At 45.2% G+C, this 18,522-nt stretch overlaps 1 long non-coding RNA gene across 1 annotated transcript in view; it reads right to left on the bottom strand.

Moving 5' to 3' along the window:
- LOC105513154 overlaps window positions 1-17,299 on the bottom strand; it is a 44,631-nt gene extending 27,332 nt beyond the window's left edge. The window contains exon 1 of the long non-coding RNA XR_001001952.1: window positions 17,195-17,299. This is a non-coding gene — a long non-coding RNA (uncharacterized LOC105513154). The remainder of the gene's footprint in view (window positions 1-17,194) is intronic.
- Window positions 17,300-18,522: the final 1,223 nt, after the last annotated feature.

The raw sequence follows: 18,522 nt of genomic DNA, 5'->3' as shown, positions 1-18,522 counted from the left end.
CTCAAACACCTGGGCTCAAGTGATCCACCCACCTTGGCCTCCCAAAGTGCTGGGATTATAGGTGTGAGCCACTGCCCTTGACAAAAATTCCATATTTTAAAGCAGATTTCTAGACCTGAGAAGCGAGAGAAGGTTTGCCTGTCTCATATGGCACCTGGGCTTGATCAGGGTCTGAAGGGAAACAAGTCCTAACAGTAGGGCCTAGGCACTATGGAAATCGTCTTGCCTGTATGGGTTTACTTCATCCTCATACCCTTCATAAAATCCTAGAATGTCCCTATTTTACAAATGAGAAAACTAAATTTCAGGGAAATTGTGTAATGTCCCTATTTTACAAATGAGAAAATTGAATTTCAGGGAGGTTAAGTTCTTTGCTCAACTTAAAGAACTGAGATTTGAATCCAGACTTTGAGACTCCAAAGCAAATCCAGGCTGGGTCAGTTCATCTGGCTCTCCCAGCCACCCCTGGCTCCATCTAAGCCATCCTGTAACTCTGCTCAGTGTTTTCAAGAATTTCAGTCTCAGCAAAAAACCATCTTTCTGTCTTCCCAATTAAAATTCCTGCCTTCCCCCTGCTACCAGCCCTTATTCCAATCATGTTCAAGGTTCAAGTCCTATAAATGAAACCAGAAATGTATTACACATCACCATTTCTAAAATTCTGAAGAAGTAAGTAGAGGAGAAAATGATTTCTTTTCATATTGTAAACTTTAATCCACAATATAGTTTATGCAAGAACTAGAAACTGTGCGGCTACAGGCCAGGCTTAATTGATGGCCTCCAAATCACCATAATCCAACTGTATTTGTCAAGGTTCTCCAGAAACACAAAGCCAATAAGATATGTGTGTGTATCACAGTTTCTAGTTGTAGAGTAAACTATATTATGGATTAAAGTTTATAAGATGAAAAGAAATAATATATATGAGAAATCATAAATATATCTGTGAGGCTAAAAAGTCCCACAACAGGTTGTCTGCAAGCTGGGATTCCAGTAGCATGGCTCAGTCCAAATCTGAAGGCTTCAGAACCAGGAAAGCCCATGGGATAATTCTCAGTCCAAGGCTGAAGGCCCAAGAACCCAGAGGGAACATCAGTCTCAGTCTTGGAGTCCAAAAGTCAGAGAGCCTGGAGTTCTGATGTCCAAGGGCAAGAGGAAGAGGGTGTCCCAGCTCCAAGAAGAGAGGCACAAGTTTGCCTTTCCCCTGCCTTTTTGTGTTCTATCTGGGCCCCCAGCCAACTGGGTGGTGCCCACGCACATTGAGGACAGATCTTCCCCACTCAGTCTGACTGACACATCAGACTCCTGTGGAAACAAATACACCCAGAGATGATGTTTTACCAGTTCTCTAGCTATGCCTTAATCCTGTCAAGTCGACACCTAAAATTAACCATCACAAACCCACCCCTTGTCAACTTGGCACCCATACCCATCTCCTTAAACCATACTTGGTCTCCAAATAAAGACAATAACAAGTTAATAGTTCACCCAGCGTGATACAGCTATCCTGCATTCAACCAAAAATGCATTAACCCCTGCCCCAGAAAGGAGGTCAAGTCCTTGATTGATGTTTACTCCTCCCGTGAGATCCCATATGATGTAAAATTAACAATACTTCAATACTGATATAAAGTCAATATCTTATGCTACATAAGAGAGAGGAATGAAAACAAAGATATTTGCTTAATATATGTATATACATACAAATGTATTTTTAACAAATGGGAGGAAACACTCATGACAATTATGGTCCTCATTTCTGTAACCGGTTATGTGGTCATAGCTGGTATTTGTAACTACCTCCTTCCACTACCCATTCTGTATTCCCTTTGCCTCCAGCAAGCACCTCAGCTGGTCATGGCACTTTTCCTTGTGGGGTGACCCATGCTTTCATTCCTGAAGGGTCTGGGCCATTTGTAGTCAGTCCTGCCTGAATTGGGTTGCAATTTCCCATTGACCTTAATCATAGGGTATGCTAATGCTGAGAGATGCCCCAAGGGATCTCCTGTATTCCAGACACACTCTTCCTTACCTGCAGTGCGGAGTAGTAGCCCAATTTCCTTTTGGAAGTCCGGTTAATCACCCCAGCCTGTACCATAACTCCCTTCTTAGCCTGTCAACTCAGGGCGTAAGGAGCTCAAAGTGGCCAGGTGACAGCCTGCACTCCCAGTTCAATGGAATCATTGTTGTGTCTCCTGGTGGAAGCATTCCTCCCTCTGTAACTAAGAACTTTAGGCCAGCAGAGCATAAAGTTGTGCAAATGGGAAGCAAAAATTTTACCAGTGGATCACCAGGGATAATGATGAGTGGTGTCACTCCCATTTTCACCCCTTGATTCCTGAGCCCACGAATCCTGGTTATGGGAGAAACAGGACCATATGCTAGACACTGATTCAGAGCATATACAGCCTTCTGGAGAATCTTGCCTCAGCCCTACAAAATGCTGTCACTTAGCTGGTGCTGTAACTGCAATGTCAAAAGGCCATTCCATTGTTCTATAAAGCCAGCTGATTCAGGATAATGGGGAAGATGGTAAGACCAGTGAGTTCAATAAGCATGAGCCCATTGTCACATGTCTTTGCCTACAAAGTGAGTTTCCTGGTCAGAATCAATGCTGTGTGGAATATCATGATGATGGATAAGGCATCTATAAGTCCACAGATGGTAGTTTTGGCAGAAGCATTGCATGCAGGAAAGGCAAATCCATATCCTTGTGTCTATTCCAGTAAGTGTCAGTATTGTAGTACTCGGTAAGTGTCTATTCCAGTAAAGACAAAATGCTACCCTTTCTATGATGGAAGAGGCCCAATGTAGTCAAGTTGCCCCCAGATAGCTGACTGCTCACTCAGAAAATAGTGCCATATTCAGGCTCATCTTTGGTCTCTGATGCTGGCAGATGGGGTTTTCAGTGGGTAACTGTAATCAGGTTGACTTTGGTGAGTGGAAGTCCATGTTGTTGAGTCCATGCATAACCTCCATCCCTGCCACCATGGCCACCTTGTTCATGAGCACACTGGACCATGTCAGGGGTGTCTGGGGAAAAAGGCTGACAATATCCACAGAACAAGTCATCCTAACCACCTGATTATTAAAGGCTTCCTCTGCAGAGATCATTTTGGTGAGCATTTACATGGGCCAAAAATATCTTCACATCCTTTGTCCACACGAGAGGTCTATCAACATACTCTCTTCTAGGATTTCTTTGTCACCAATTTTCCAATCATGTGCCTTCCAAATCTCTGACCATCCAGCCAAACCATGGGATACAGCCCATGGATTAGTATAAAATCACACATCTAGCCATTCTCCTTCTATGCAAAGTGCATGGCCAGGTGCACTGCCTGAAGTTCTGCCCACTGAGAAGATTTCCCTTCACCCGTGTCCTTCAGGGATGTCCCAGGAAGGGGCCTTAGTGCTGCAGCTGTCCAATTTCAGATGGTGCCTGCATATTGTGCAGAACCATCTGTGAATCAGGACCTGGCCTCCTCTTCCTCTTCAGCTGATCATAGGGTACTTCCCATGAGGCCACAGGTGCAGGTGGAGAGAGAGAAACCATGGGCATTTGGGCCACTTCATGTGACTTACTTGTGTCCGCAGGGCCTGCTTGGGCCTGATCATGTATATACTACTTCTATTTAAAGATGGAACACTGCTGTGCACACCCAACTTTATGGGTTGGTAGATCAGATAACACCCAGTTCATGATAGCCAGACCAGGTTGTGTGGTAACTTGGTGGCCCATGGTCAAGCATTCAGTTTCTACCAAGGCCAAGAGCTATCTGTCAAAAGGAGAGTACTTATCTGCAGATGATGGCAGGGCCTTGCTCCAAAATCCTAAGAGCCTCTGCTGTGATTCTCCTATACCCTCCCTATCTGCCACTGACCCCTCAAGCACCATTGGATCTGCTGGATCATATGGCCCCAAGTGGCAGAACAGCTTGCACAGCAGCCTGGACCTGTTGCAGAGCCTTCTCCTATTCTGGGTTCTATTCAAAACTAGCGGCTTTTTTAGTCACTTGGTGGATGAGCCTCAGTAACACACCCAAATGAGGAATATGTTGACTCCAAAATCCAAGTAGGCCCACTAGGCAGTGTGCCTTTTTCTTGGCTGTAGAAGGGACCAGGTGCAACAACTTAACCTTTACCTTACAAGGGATATATCAACAGGCTCCATACCACTGGACTCCTGGAAATTTCAGAGGTAGAAGGCCCTTAAATTTTGATTGGATTTATTTTCCACCCTCTGACATGCAAATTACTTACCAACAAGTCTGCAGTAGTTGCTACTTCATGCTCATAAAGGTCCAAGCAGCATAATGTCATAAACATAATGGATCTACTCCTAGGGTGGAGAAGATCAAACCAAACTCAGACACCAGTCTCCTCTGGAAATCCCCTCACAGCCACACTCAGAAGTGGTGCTTCACCATCCCTCTAGGTATTCCTTAGTTCAGTCAAGTTGACACCTAAAAATTAACCATTACAGCAGGGTATAGGCAGGTAGTTGGACTTTAAAGTTTTAGTGGCCTAGAATCAAATGCTGCATTTTCTATTTACTAGCTGTTTGACCTTGAAGAAAGTTAATTAACCTTTCTGAGCCTCAGTCTCTGCATTTGTTAAAGTCATTGACTTCTTGTAATGATTACACAAGGACATGGAGATTTTCAGCACCCATAATCACAAACAACACCATTATTGTTTTCTTCCTGCCTTTTCACTCATTCCTCAACTATTCTGATTCTGTGGGTCCAGAAACACTGGTTTGTTTTGTTTTTGTTTTTGTTTTTTGTAGCGACTGGGTATGTTGCCGAGGCTGGTCTTAAACTCCTGGGCTCAAGGAACCCTCCCATCTTGGCCTCCCAAAGTGCTGAGATTACAGGTGTGAGCCACTGTGCCCGGCAGGAAGCACTGTTTTTAGAAGGCACCTTACATCGTTCTTTTGCTCTGGTCCTCAGACCACCCTTGAGAAATATTATTCTTGAAGGATGACCAGGAGTTTAGGCAACAAGGGGAGTGTGGGCTGTCACATAGTTTTTGAGGTCGTGCGCATGAAAGTTCAGGGTACCCCAACATCATACTACGTGCCCATGGTGCACCCAGAGCTGAGATGCATGACCTGCAAGACCACAGGCAGTGGCCCTGGGGAAGGAGGCAGAGGGAGGATGTTTCAGGCAGAGTGCTGTGGGGAGGGGTGGGGCATGTCTGTGTGGTGTGTGTCTGTGTGGTGTGTGTCTGTGTGGTGTGTGTCTGTCTGTGTGGTGTGATGCAGGGTATGTTGGAGACACTGAAGCTTTTTGGGGAGCACACAGGGTGGGAGATAAGGGAACAGGTCGGGAGGTCCTTGGGTGTCATGTCCAGGAAGCACTGCTTTACCTGGAAGCAGTGAGAACCCACAGGAGGATGTTAGCAAAGATGGGATCAGAGGCATGGATGGTCACATGAGAGGTGAGCTGAGAGGGTAGGTCTGCAGGCAGGGACAGTCATTGAGCATTCTAAACCAGCCAGGTGAGAGCCAGTGAGAGAGCTGAACTGAGCCCAAAGCAGAGGATGTGTTGAGCAGAGGACAGACTTGAGAGATGTCCAGGAGGAGGGTCTGGATTGGTTGCTGGATGGGGAAGAGGAAGCAGGTGCTGAGATGACCAGGAGGGTCCAGTCAGGGGATCCAGCATGTGATTCTTTGTAAAGACAGATCAGGAAGAGTAGGTGTTTGTGGAATGGGAAAGCAGTGATTAGTTAAGGGCTGATCATATTTAATGTAAAATTCTCGTGTGACATCCAGGTTCTAGTCCCCAGGCATCTAGAACAGGCATCTAGAACTCAGAGGACAGGCCGGGGAAGGAGGTAAAGATTTTGATCTAATATCTTGGCTTGAGGTGACTGCTAAGGTAGTGTGAGGTGTGGGAAGAGGAGGACGTGCCAACATGATTCTGGGTCACATCAATCCCAGGAGCCAGGAGATGGAACAGGCTGAGGGAGGAGAGGTGGGATGGGGAGAGAGGGGATGTGGAAACCATGGAGGGCCCTATCAACTGTGTCATCTGAGAGCGCTGTCACTAAGTACTGAAAGGGGGGCTCAAGGTCTGTTGTGCAGGAGTCACTGGCCAAAGTCATCAGCTTCAGCTAAAGAGGTTTTGGTAACATTCAGGGCAGAAGCCAGGTGGCTCTGTGTTAAAGAGGAAACGGGGAGTGAAGAAATGAAGACCAGGAGCTCTTTATTTTTTCCTGAGACAGGGTTTTGCTTTGCTTCCCAGGTTGGAGTGCCGTGGTGTGATCACAGCTAACTGCAGCCTCAGCCTCCTGGGTTCAAGCAATCCTCTTGCCTCAGCCTCCCAAAATGAGGGAATTACAGGAAGGAGCAACTGTGCCCAATTAGGAGTTCTTGAGTGAGACAGGCAGTGAGAGTTCAGGCAAGAGTGAGCATGGAGTGTAAGGTCACAGGAAGGGCGTTTTATTTGAATGGGAGCTCTTCAAGCTGTTCATTTCTCAGGTGTGTTCTAGCTGAGGCAAGAAGCCAGAAAAGTATAATGAGAAGAACTGGAGAAGGGGAGTGATTCCGAGGGGACCGGATGGAAGGGCTAGAGGCCAATGCAGAATGGGATGTAGGCCCACCTGTTAGAATGGCTGTTCTCTAACAGTCAAGATCTAGCAAGGGGAGAAGGGGAACCCCTGTATATTGTAGATGAGAAGGTTCTTCATGGTTTCCACATTCTCTCTCCACATCCCACCTCGCCTCCCTCGGCCTGCTCCATCTACTGGCTCCTGCGATTGATGTGATCTGGAATCACATTAGCACACTCTCCTACTCCCACTCCTCACACTGCCTCACACACACACATACACATACACACACCCTGAGGAATATTATTTAGCCTTAAGAAGGAATACTGGCTGGGCACAATGGCTCATGCCTGTAATCCCAGCACTTTGGGAGGCTGAGGCGGGCGGATCGCCTGAGGTCAGGCATTCGAGATCAGCCTAGCCAACACACTGAAACCCCATCTCTACTAAAAATACAAAAAAGTAGCTGTCCGTGGTGGTGCAAGCCTGTAATTAGCTGGGTGTGGTGGACAAGCCTGTAATCCTGTCATTTGTGACAACATGGATGAACCTGGAGGACGTTATGCTCAGTAAAATAAGCACCAAAGTAAATGAATCAGCATTTCAAAGAGCTGTCTGCACTCTTATGTTCATTGCAGCATTATTCACAATAGCCAAGATAACAGAGTCAACCTAGTGCCCATGGTGGGTAAATGGGTAAAGAAAATGTGACGTGTGTATGTACACACACATACACACACACACACACACGCACAGAGGAATATTATTTAGCCTTACGAAGGAATCCTGGCTGGAGGCGGTGGCTCACACCTGTAATCCCAGCACTTTGGGGGGCTGAGGTGGACGGATCACCTAAAGTCAGGAGTTCGAGACCAGCCTGGCCAAATCCCATCTCCATTAAAAAAACAAAAACTAGCCAGGTGTGGTGGTGCATGCCTGTAATCTCAGCTACTTGGGAGGCTGAGGCAGGAGAATCGCTTGAACCCAGGAGAAGGAGGTTGCAGTGAACCAAGATGGAGCCCCTGTACTCCAGCCTGAGTGACAGAGCAAGACACAATCTCAAAAAAAAAAAAAAAAAAGGAATCCTGTCATTTGTGACAACATGGATGAACCTGGAGGATATTACTCTTAGTAAAATAAGCCAGACAGAGATAGAAAAATCTGCATGATCTGTCTTATCTGTGGCATCTAAAAATGTAGACCACACAGAAACAGAGAATAGAATAGTAGTTATCAGTGAATGGGGAGCACAGGGGAAATCAAAGATGTTGGTCAAAGGGTACAAACCTTCAGTTACTAGATGAATACATGCTGGGATCTAATGTACAGCATGGTGACTATAGTTAATCATACTGAATCAGATACTTAAAATGTGGGAAGAGAGTAGATCTTAAGTGTCTTCGCACGCACACAAAGGGTGACTACATGAGGAGATGGATATGTTAATTACTGTGATTGCAGTGTACCAAATCATCACATTGCACACCTTAAATATGTAAAATTTGTATTTGTTAATCACACCTCAAGAAAGATGGCGGGGGGCGGGGAACAAAACAAAAAGGACATTAGGATTGCATACACGGGAGACCTGGTAGAGGGAGGCTGGCTGATTGGGCAGGGAGAGGATGGTGCTGTGAGCCTGTGAGGGGTCCTGGGGCATGTCAGGTGTGTGCAACAGGAGCTCAGGTTCACACTCAATAACACTATTTGTCTGTGCAGTTTGAAGTCAGGACATGATGGGGAGCAGAGCCTACCTCCTATTTTTCCTACTTCCTATTTCTCTCTACTGTTGAGGAGAGAGAAAGCTCTCACATCTGCAACATTTGGGGAAATTATCATAACATAATGATCTTTTTGAAGATTTTCATCATCCTTTTGTACAAAATTAGTACCAGTTTATAATCCAGTTTTTCTGTCCCTGTTCTAGTAATGGTCACATGATGCCTCTTAGAATAAAAAGGTGTGGTAATCTAAGTAAAGCTGAATTATCAAAAATTAAACTATATATTTGCATTTTTAGAAAATTATTTATTTGTTTATATTAATGGCTAGAATTGTCACATTCAAGCATTCATAGACTTAAAAAAAGTATTGAAATAATATTAGGTTAGAATGATGGGATAATGACATTTTTTCACAATTTTCTATAAGACTATTCTCAACAAATATCTATAAAAGTGAAATGTGAAGAATCTGGGTCTTTGCAACTTTTTAAACCTTGAGAACAGAAGATAAATGTTCTTATATCTAATTCAACTCTAGGACTAATGTTCTTTTAGCCTTATTTTAAATTCAATAAAGTAAGATGAGAGAAGCATCAACTGAGTTGTGTAAATCTTGAGCACACAATAACTAGGTGTTTTCTTTAACACTGGAGTGTTATTGTCAATTTTATATATCTAATGAAAATAGCAACACATCCTTCTATCCCTGAAGCTGGGACAAATAAAAACTTTTTCTTTTTTTACAGGCACAAACTAGTTGTGGGTCTGGTGTGGCGATTGCTGAGGGTAGGGTCCTCTTGGCCTGGGTGATTTGTGATTCAAGTACAGAAACATGTGTCTGTACGCCTTTGTTTGGGCCTGCTGCTCTTTATCCCACCCTACATGCCTGAGAGTCCTGGAGGATGGTTCCAAGGCCACATTAGGCATTCACCTGTGTCACTTGACTGCAGACTGAGCTCATGGGTTGGCCACTGTCTTACTTTTGCAAGTCTCTTATCCCATTTCTAGTTCACTTTTCCAACACAAAATAATTTTAATGGTGGTAGCATGCCCAATAAAAGCATCATGATTAAAATCTAATAAAGGTTCTAAATGCTTGGCTGTAACATACCTGTCAAGAGTATGGCTACATCGGGTAGTCTTCTCTGCTCTCAGTGCTAACGCGAACCTCTCAGCTGCAGTCAATACATCCTTTTCTTTGCTTTTGCTTCTGTTTCTGAGATGCCTCTCCCCACTCCCATCTTTAACCTCCAAGACTTGTTTCAGCTCGTCCAAATTCATAAATTCATGCTGAATCCCTCACCTTCAGAGGCCTAAGTCTCTGTCTTGGGCCAGCAAAGCACTGGTCTTATTAGTCTTGTATAGTAGTGACTTACTTGTCTAATACACAAAAACTCCCTGTCCTCACAGTTGCATTAACCCATAAGCTGTTTTCTACGGCATGAATTTTCTCCTAATTTCTGCAGAGCACCCATCACTCAGTGAACACAAAGTCAAATGTTCATTAAATTGAAGAGACAACAGTCTCTGCCCAAGCCCAAGGGAATTGGTCAACCAGTAATTGAGGCCCTGTTGTTCACCAGCCCATTCTATGGGTAGATGCCCCAGATATAAAGAAAATGGAAGAGTGCTAGGCTCTGTTCTCTGGTGCAATCTAATTGGGATGGCTAAACATAGACAAGGGACATGCTACACTGAGAGGCAATCCTCCTTAGATAGAAATGTTTTTGCTTGATTTAACATTGTCATTAACTTCTGGAAGCCCCCTTCATCTCCTTTATTTATGCTAGTCCACCTTTTTTCCAAGCCTACTTCCTATTTTTCAAATCTGCCCTCTCCTCGTCATTCCCATGGCCACCTGCACTGGCCTACATTGTCACTGCTTCATATCTAAATCCCTGCAGTAGTGTCAGTGTCAGTCTTTTCTATCCTGAACATTGACATTCACCAAAATCCATCAACATCTGGGGAAACAGCAAGGCCCATTCCAGTTTGAAGCTCTTGGGTAATTGTGTGACTCCACCTCATTCCTTGTGGGAGATAATCACTGCCTGATGCCAGTTCTTCCTGGTTGCATTCAAGGCCTTCTCTATTCTGATCCCACATTTTCTGGCCAACTTCAGCTCCTTATGTTCAAATCATTTGTGTCATTTCATTAAATAAATCAGCTGATAATTGTTTGCCTGCATGACTGTTAACTGGGGAAGGACAATAATTCCTTCCTTAGTATAATAAAACACCATTATCTGCCTTTTCATTACAAAATGAATCTAAAACCAGGTGCCCTTTTCCTTTCCAGTGTCAAGTGACTTATTTGCCCCAGAAGTTTCTAGGATGTTGCCAAGCTGATGAAGCAAAGAAACCATATAGTTCCCTTGGCACAAAATGGAAGGATGACAAGGAAAGCAAACCAAATGTAATCATAAAATGGGTTGGGCTTCTGTTCTCCCTTCAGTGTGAAACGTTTAAGATTTCTTGGTCTAGGTCGGGCACAGTGGCTCCTGCCTGTAATCCTAGCACTTTGGGATGCTGAGGCAGATGGGTCGTGAGGTCAACAGATCAAGACCATCCTGGCCAATGTGGTGAAATCCTGTCTCTACTAAAAATACAAAAATTAGCTGGGCATGATGGCATGCGCCTGTGGTCTCAGCTACTTGGGAGGCTGAGGCAGGAGAATCGCTTGAACCTGGGAGGTAAAGGTTGCAGTGAGCCAAAATTGTGCACTCCAGCCTGGGGACACAGCAAGACTCCGTTAAAAAAAAAAAAAAAGATTTATTGGTATTGGTCTAAATCTTTTTTCCCCTGAAGACATGGCACCCTTTGTCATTTGTAGCTGGGCATGTGTTTGACATGGAAGGCTGCCTTGGGTCTAGAGAGGTGATTCAATTTACAGCAGATGGGTGCTTATCTTATATTGGCTTAGTGGCATTCTAAGAAAATGAACATAATGCCTTACTTTATTCCTGATATTCTTAAACTTTATTTCTTTTTCTTTTCTTTTCTTTTTTTTTTTTTTTCTTTTTTGAGATGGAGTTTTGCTCTTGTTGCCCAGACTGGAGTGCAATGGCATGATCCTGGCTCACTGAAACCTCCACCTCCTGGGTTCAAGCAATTCTTCTGCCTCAGCCTCCCACATAGCTGGGATTACAGGCATGTGCCACCATACCCAGCTAACTTTGTACTTTTAGTAGAGATGGGGTTTCTTCATGTTGGTCAGGCTGGTCTCAAACTCCCGACCTCAGGTGATCTACCCGCCTCGGCCTCCCAAAGTGGCGGGATTACAGGTGGGAGCCCCTGCGCCCGGCCGCTCTTAAACGCTCTTTCTTTCTCAGACTTTAAAGTGCCCCAACCCTAATCTGGATACTTCAAAGGATTCTAGCTCAGGTATGGGTTCGATTGTTAAATGCCCAAATGAAACTTTAGAAAATAACCGATTCAAACCAAGATAAATTATAGTGTAATTTTTATTTTAGTTCAGAAAATCTAAGTGAAAGGTAGGGATATTCATCTTCCTACTTGAAAGAGTTAACTCAGTTCTAAAGTTGTATGATTACCTAGCCTAGTGAAAAGATTAAAATTTGGTGATAAAGCTGTACCTAGTGGAACTGAGGACTTACCTGGGTGGGGCGATTAGGCCATTTTCTAGCCTGAACACATTTACCTGATGCAGGGCTCTCTGTGAGCTCAGCCAGCTGATGGACCCTTGGCTGGGGGAGCCAAAGGAGGTTTACCTGAGGCAGTGATGGTTGAACTGAACTCTGAAAAATGAGTTGAGGTTAACAGGGCAAATATGGGGGAAAGAGTTGTCTTTGTTCAAGAGACTTAAGAGTATAAGGGTCCTGATGTAGGAAAATGTACAGAACTTGCCTCCAAAGACTGAAGAAAGTCAGATAACTGGAATCAGAGTGAGGGGAAAGGTGGCATAGCCAACATGTATCTGCAGAGATGTGCAGGGTCTGGATTACACAGAACCTTTGGATTAAAAAAATTTAATCTCCAAAGAATGTACAAACAGACAATAAGCACATGAAAAGATGCTCAATATCACTTCAGGGAAATACAAATCAAAATAACAGTGAGACACCACTGTCGCCCACTAAGATGACTACAGCAAAAAAGAAAGATCATAACAAGTGTCACAAGAATGTCGAGAAATGAGAACCCTCATATGTTCCTGCAGGGAATGTGAAAGGGCAGTGCCACACTGGAAGAGAGTCTGGCAGTCTGCAAAAAGTTCAAAAGAGTTACCATTTGACCCGGCCATTCCACTCCTATGTACATACCCAGGAGAAATGAAAACAAATTCCTGTGCGTGGATGCTCAGAGCAGCATTACTCATAATAGTCAAAAAATGGAAGTGACCCAAAAGTCCAAGTGATAGACAGAGAAACAAAATGTGGTGTAGCTGTATGTACTAGTTTGCTACAGCTGCTGTAACGAAGTGTACCACAACCTAAATAACAGAAACGTGTTGTCTCACAGCTCTGGAGGCTAGAAGTCTGAGGTCAAGGCATTGGGGTGGTTGGTTCCTTCTGAGGGCTACAGAGAAAGGAGCTGTTCCAGCCCTCTTTCTTTGGCTCGTAAATCTCTGTCTTTGTGTTTGAACAGCTTTCTCCCTGTATGCACTACCGTGTTGAAATTTTCCCTCTCTATGAGGACACCAGTCACTGGATTAGGACCTGCCCTACTTACTTCATTTTACCACGATTATCTTGAAAGATCCCGTCATCAAATAAGGCCACATTTTGAGGTACTGGAGGTTAGGACATCAACATGTGAATTTCTGGGGGACAAAATTCAACTCCTCACACTGTACAGTGAAATATTATGCAGCCATGAAAAGGAACAAAGTGTTGATCCATGCTACAACATGGCTGAGTCCTGAAAGTATCATCCTAAGTGAAAAAAGCCAGACACGAAAGGCCAAATATTGTGTAATTCCCTTTATGTGGGATGTCCAGAATAGGCAAATATATCAAAGCGGCAAGGAGATTGCTGATTATCTAGGCCTGGGAGTGTTGTGGGTGATAGCTAAAGGATATAGAAATTTGAAGGCTGGGGGTGAAAATGTTCTGAAGTTGATTTTGTGATGGATGCTAAAAACCATTGAGTTGTATATTTTAAAATGTATGGTATGTGAATTATATCTCAATAAAGCTGTTAAAGGGGGGAAAGCTATATCATTAAAAAGTTCAGAGTTTATTGATCAGAAAAAAAAATCTACATGTTTTCTTTAAAAATTATAGCTAAGACATGTCTGGGCCCCAGAGCCCTCCTTTCTCAGATTTGCTGGCACTGTAGGCTTTCACACACTTTATTTGTTCCCTGGTAAGGTTTGTACAGAGTGCAACACATTTTTGGACAGATGAGTAGCACATTTGTTTCTCTAATTTGTTTTCCTTACATAGTTTCTGAGGGAAGTGTCCATTGGTAATCTTGTTGTCAGTTGGAAACATTTTTATCCTTATCTGTCTGGAAAATTAAGTCTATTTTATCTTTTTCCTCAAGGTAATCTTGTCCAGGTTTGACAGCAGGTCATCTTTCTGGGGGTTCCATGCTTCTAGTGACAGAAGAAGACCCAACCACACCCCCTGCCCCAAGGATGTGTAAAGTGACACCAGACTTACTCTTCCACTTTTATAGTAAATAAAAAAGAAGCTGAGCTATGGTTTTGTAAGATGCAACCAAAATGGAGACTAGAATGAGATTGTGCAAGGATGGTTCTGCCTTAAACTGTCTGAGAAAGGGAGAGAAATGCTCCCACCAGCAGGCACAGCACCTGTGGGAATAAATGGGAAGGTTCGTGCTTGTGCTGAGTGCAGTCTGGGGAGTAAAGAAATTCTCATGAAAGGCTGCAGGATGGGGAGAGACACCTAAGGCGAGAGTTGGGCAGAGCCTATTCTGGCTTAACTGGGGGCAGGAAGTGTCCAGAAGCATAGGGAGGTTTTTGTCAACTAAGGAACAGTGCTGATGTGGCAAGAAGGAGAACAGGTCAGGGCATGGAGCCTAGAGGGAAGATGGGGGTGATCCCCGACATCAGGTGGAGTGAGAGTGGGCAGGCAGTCACGGTCCTGTCAAGGCCAAGGGTATTTGGAGGGGTCTGTGGTTCTATAGTCTCCCACTGTCTACCTAGGAGATGGCTGTAACCTAGCCCTGGTGGTAGAGAGAGGAACTTTAGGGGGGCTTCTCTACAGAGGCCAGGAGAGGAAGGGGCTTCAGGAAAAAGATAAGCAGCAATGCTGGCCTTTGGGGTTGGCCTGCCCTCATCTTTCCTCTGTTCACCTTCACATCTTCGTGTTTGTAATGCAAAGTTCATTTGGAAACTTGTAGCCTCTTTTAGTTGGACTAAAGGCATCAAAGGAAGGGGGAATAGCTTTTGTCCACATTTAGGCTGCCATTCTACAGGGCAGCTGGGCGTGAAGGGAGCACTAGCTGCAATGAGAAAGTGGGAGAGGAGAAACTCAGTGAGGGGTGGGGTTTGCACAGCAGCTCCCCCCAGACAAAGACTCTGCTGCCAGACGCAACCTTCCTATCATCAAGGACGGAAAACTGAGGCTGGAGAAATTCTTTACAAACAAACCTTGTTATATGAACCCATCTTCCTGAACACATCTCTACCCAGTTAGCTCCCTAGCCCAAGCCCCTTTGTCTTTCCTCATTTTCACAACTTACTATGCTTTGTCCAATTCAGTACAGAAGTAACAGACTCTAAAGGCTTCTTTGGGGCTTCATTTGGGTATGAGGCCACATAAAACTCCTGTGCCACATAAAACTTGTATTAAGTGAATTTGTATGTTTTTTTCCTGTTAATCTATCTTATATCAATTTAATTCTTGAGCCCAGCTAGGACCCCAAGGGGATGGAGGTACAGTTCTGCCTCCCCTACAGTTTCTGGTGACAAGGGAGGGACCCTAAAAGGCAGGGATGCCCACTAGCTCTGCAGCTTGGAGATGGGACTGCGAAGACTGCCAAAAGATGGTAGAAAGTAGGAAATCTTACCCAGTCAACTCTTAGATCTCTGTCTGTAGTGGCCAGTCGAGAAAGGGAGGTAAATACCGTTCTTTGTCTTTTCCTTTCCAATTCAGATTGGTAGGAGAAAACACTTATAAGAACTAATTCTTCAAATTGTGACTCTTGTGAATTTGGTTCTGAGTACCCATTGGTTATTAATCACAGCCTCCCAGGAATGGTCCTTGTTTTCCTAGTCTCTGTCTTTTTTGTAGTTTGTCATAAGGAGGAAAATCATAAGATGTTGCTTTCATCTTGTTTTATGTCTTGAGAGCTTAGCTTGGGGACCAGTGAGGATATTCTCTGTGGTCTTCGCTAGCAGAAGTCACAGGTCATCAGGCTTGCTTCAGGTGGCTAGCCAACTGGCTAGGAGTCTGGAACCAAAGTATCTCTTTCTCCCACTGTGCCAGTTCTTAGGGCAGTTTGTCTTAATTGTCTCAACTTCATTGCCTTGTTTAAAAAAAGGTCTGGTCGGCCGGGCGCCGCCCAGCTAATTTTTGTATTTTTTAGTAGAGGTAGGGTTTCACTATATGTTCCAGGCTGGTCTCGAACTCCTGATCTCGGGTGACCCACCCACCTTGGCCTCCCAAAGTGCTGGGACTACAGGCGTGAGCCACTGGACCCGGCCAGTTGTTTGTTTTTAGAGAGTGCTCTCATCCTAAGCTTTCCTATTGGGTACCTATGGGAAAATCAAATTAAACGACACAAAATAATTTAATGGCTACCCTTAGCGATTCCCTTAGCAAGATTAAAGAGCACAATCAGACAGACTTAGAACAAAAGTTCAATCCACACCGCTATAAGTTTTCCCTGGGTGGTGAGACTGTAAAAGGCACTTATGTCACCAAAGCCCGGGACTTGGCAGGGGGCCCCAGTGCGGAGGCTGCAGCCCATGCTGACCAAGAAAGCTCGGAGCATCTCACGGTCATGAAAGAGCCTCCACCCCCACTCAGGAGGTCCCTGGAGGCAGGTCTGGAACTCCGTCCAGTCCTCGGGGTGGCAGGTCGCACTAGCGACCCTAACTACGAGCTCCAGGAACAGGCGAAACCTGCCGCACTCGGCTCCTAGGGGCCCCAATTCTGACAAAGGGAGGCTCCTTGTCTTTGATGGGCTTATATCTGGAACCAACCAACCAGAGAGGAGAAAGAAAAGGGATTCCAAGACAGGAAATAGAATAGGCTAAAAGCAGCGTTTAATAACCACGTCCTGGCGAGGGAAGGGAAGGGAAGGCGCCGATGCGAGGCCCGTGTGACTGAGTCGCGTCACCTTGCCCTTCCCATGTAATGGGACCAAGGAAGAAGCACCATTCTACTGCCCGGGGCGCCTGCCCGCCACAGCCCTTCCCTTCCGGGTTTCCCAGCGCGGGAGCTACGGGGCAAGTGCACTGCCTCGCCGCTGCGCCCTCGCTTGAACGCGTACGAAATCCTCGTCAGACTCAGCTCCGGGCTGGGAGGGTCCAGCTCGGAGAGTCCCCAGCGCAGCAAGCTGGCCCCAGCCCGGGTGGCGGTTCGCACCCACGCATGTCCAGCCGGGGTCACCACCTGGAAGCGCTGCATCCCATCACCTGCCTCGGGTCCTTCCAGTGCCCACTGAATGCACTGCCCAGTTACGGGGAGGATAGTACGGGGTGTGAGGAGGAACTCACAGCACCCCGGAAAACAAACCTTACGCACCCCGAGGGCACCAGGACCCTCTAGCAGCGACGCGCCTCAAGTTGCTGCAGAGGCTGCAGAAGGTACATCTAGCCCTGTCTACATGGGCTCCTTAGGCAGAATGGAACATTTCACTTTCCAACCCAAGCAAATCCAAGCGCTCCTGCGAACACCGCCGTCCCCAACAGCAACAAATTCATCCATCCCAGATTCGCCACCAGGGTGCGACGGTTCTGACCCTGCGGACCTTACCCCTTGGCTTACAGTGTTGACCCTGGACTGTCCGAAGGCTTTTGGCAAAGTTGCTTGCCAAGCGTGTTTACTGTGGAAGGGTGAACAGCCACCAAAGACACCACCTGCAACACAAGAACACAGGAGGTTAAGAGCCACGTTTCTTTTCTGAATTAGGGGTAAAAGTGAGAGTTTCAGGAAGATGATGCTTATAATTAGAAACTCTTAACTTTCCCCCCACTTTTACCTTTTTAGATCCATGGTTCAATTGCAAATACCTTCATTAAGCTTAATTGTCATTTTTTAAAAAGGGACGGTAGGGGCTGCAGTGGCAGGACTCACTTGTTCCTTCCCAGAGGTCTTGTTCATTCCTCCCTGGGCACTTCCTGGCTGGGACTTGGGACTTGGGCGTCCCCGGCATATCGCCGACTGCTCTGAGCCCCTCTGTGGCTGTCTACTAGGGAGAGTGCTGGTGGAACTGTGTGATCCAGAAATAACAGCTCTTAAAAGTCTATGTTTCTATGATAATTACAGAATAGAATTTTAACATGGGAATTAACTTTTATCCCAACATTTCTCTATATAGTTGCAAAACTAGTTCAGAAATCTTAATGATCCACTTTTCCTTAAGAAAAATTGCATTTCTGTTTCCAGAAAGAATGCCTTGTGAAGAAGCTACCACCTCTTTAAATACACAGATCACAAAGCAAGTGGGAAAACAGATCTACACAGACATACAAATATTTATTCCTTCCACAAATGGAAGGATGCTAAGAGTGTTCTGTGTACCCGGCGCCATTCTTGGTCCTTGGGATAAAACAATGAATCAAAATCTGGAAATATTTTATTTTACATAATAAATAATAAAATGAAGTAGAAATGATAAAATTTTTAAAATGGCATTTGAGGGCAGAGAGGAAATAAACAAGGAAATCTGTAAAGTAGGTTGTGGCACTTTGGAAAAGGAGGCAGGAGGCAGGGTGGTTGGGAAAAGCCCTGGAGGGGATCTGTGGGTGGAACCCAGATGGAGTCGAGCAGCGGGCACAGCCTGGGAGGTCAGTGAAGCTAGAAAATGCCCGACATCCTTAAGTGAAGAATAAGATAGACTGAAGAACAAGATAGAGTTTCAGGTCATTACAACAGCAGGAAAGGAGAAATCTCTGTTCCTGTCAAGCTCCGAACCACTCTGATCTCTCTACAAAAGACCAACCCTGGCCTGGTGCAGTGACTCACGCCTGTAATCCCAGCACTTTGGGAGGCCAAGGAAGGTGGATCACCTGAGGTCAGGAGTTTGAGACCAGCCTGGCCAACATGGTGAAATCACATCTCTACTAAAAATACAAAAATCA

The sequence above is a fragment of the Colobus angolensis genome, unplaced genomic scaffold (genome assembly GCF_000951035.1).
Source record: "Colobus angolensis palliatus isolate OR3802 unplaced genomic scaffold, Cang.pa_1.0 Scaffold224, whole genome shotgun sequence".
Classification (NCBI taxonomy): Eukaryota; Metazoa; Chordata; class Mammalia; order Primates; family Cercopithecidae; genus Colobus; species Colobus angolensis.
This window is presented reverse-complemented; position numbering and strand designations above follow the sequence as displayed.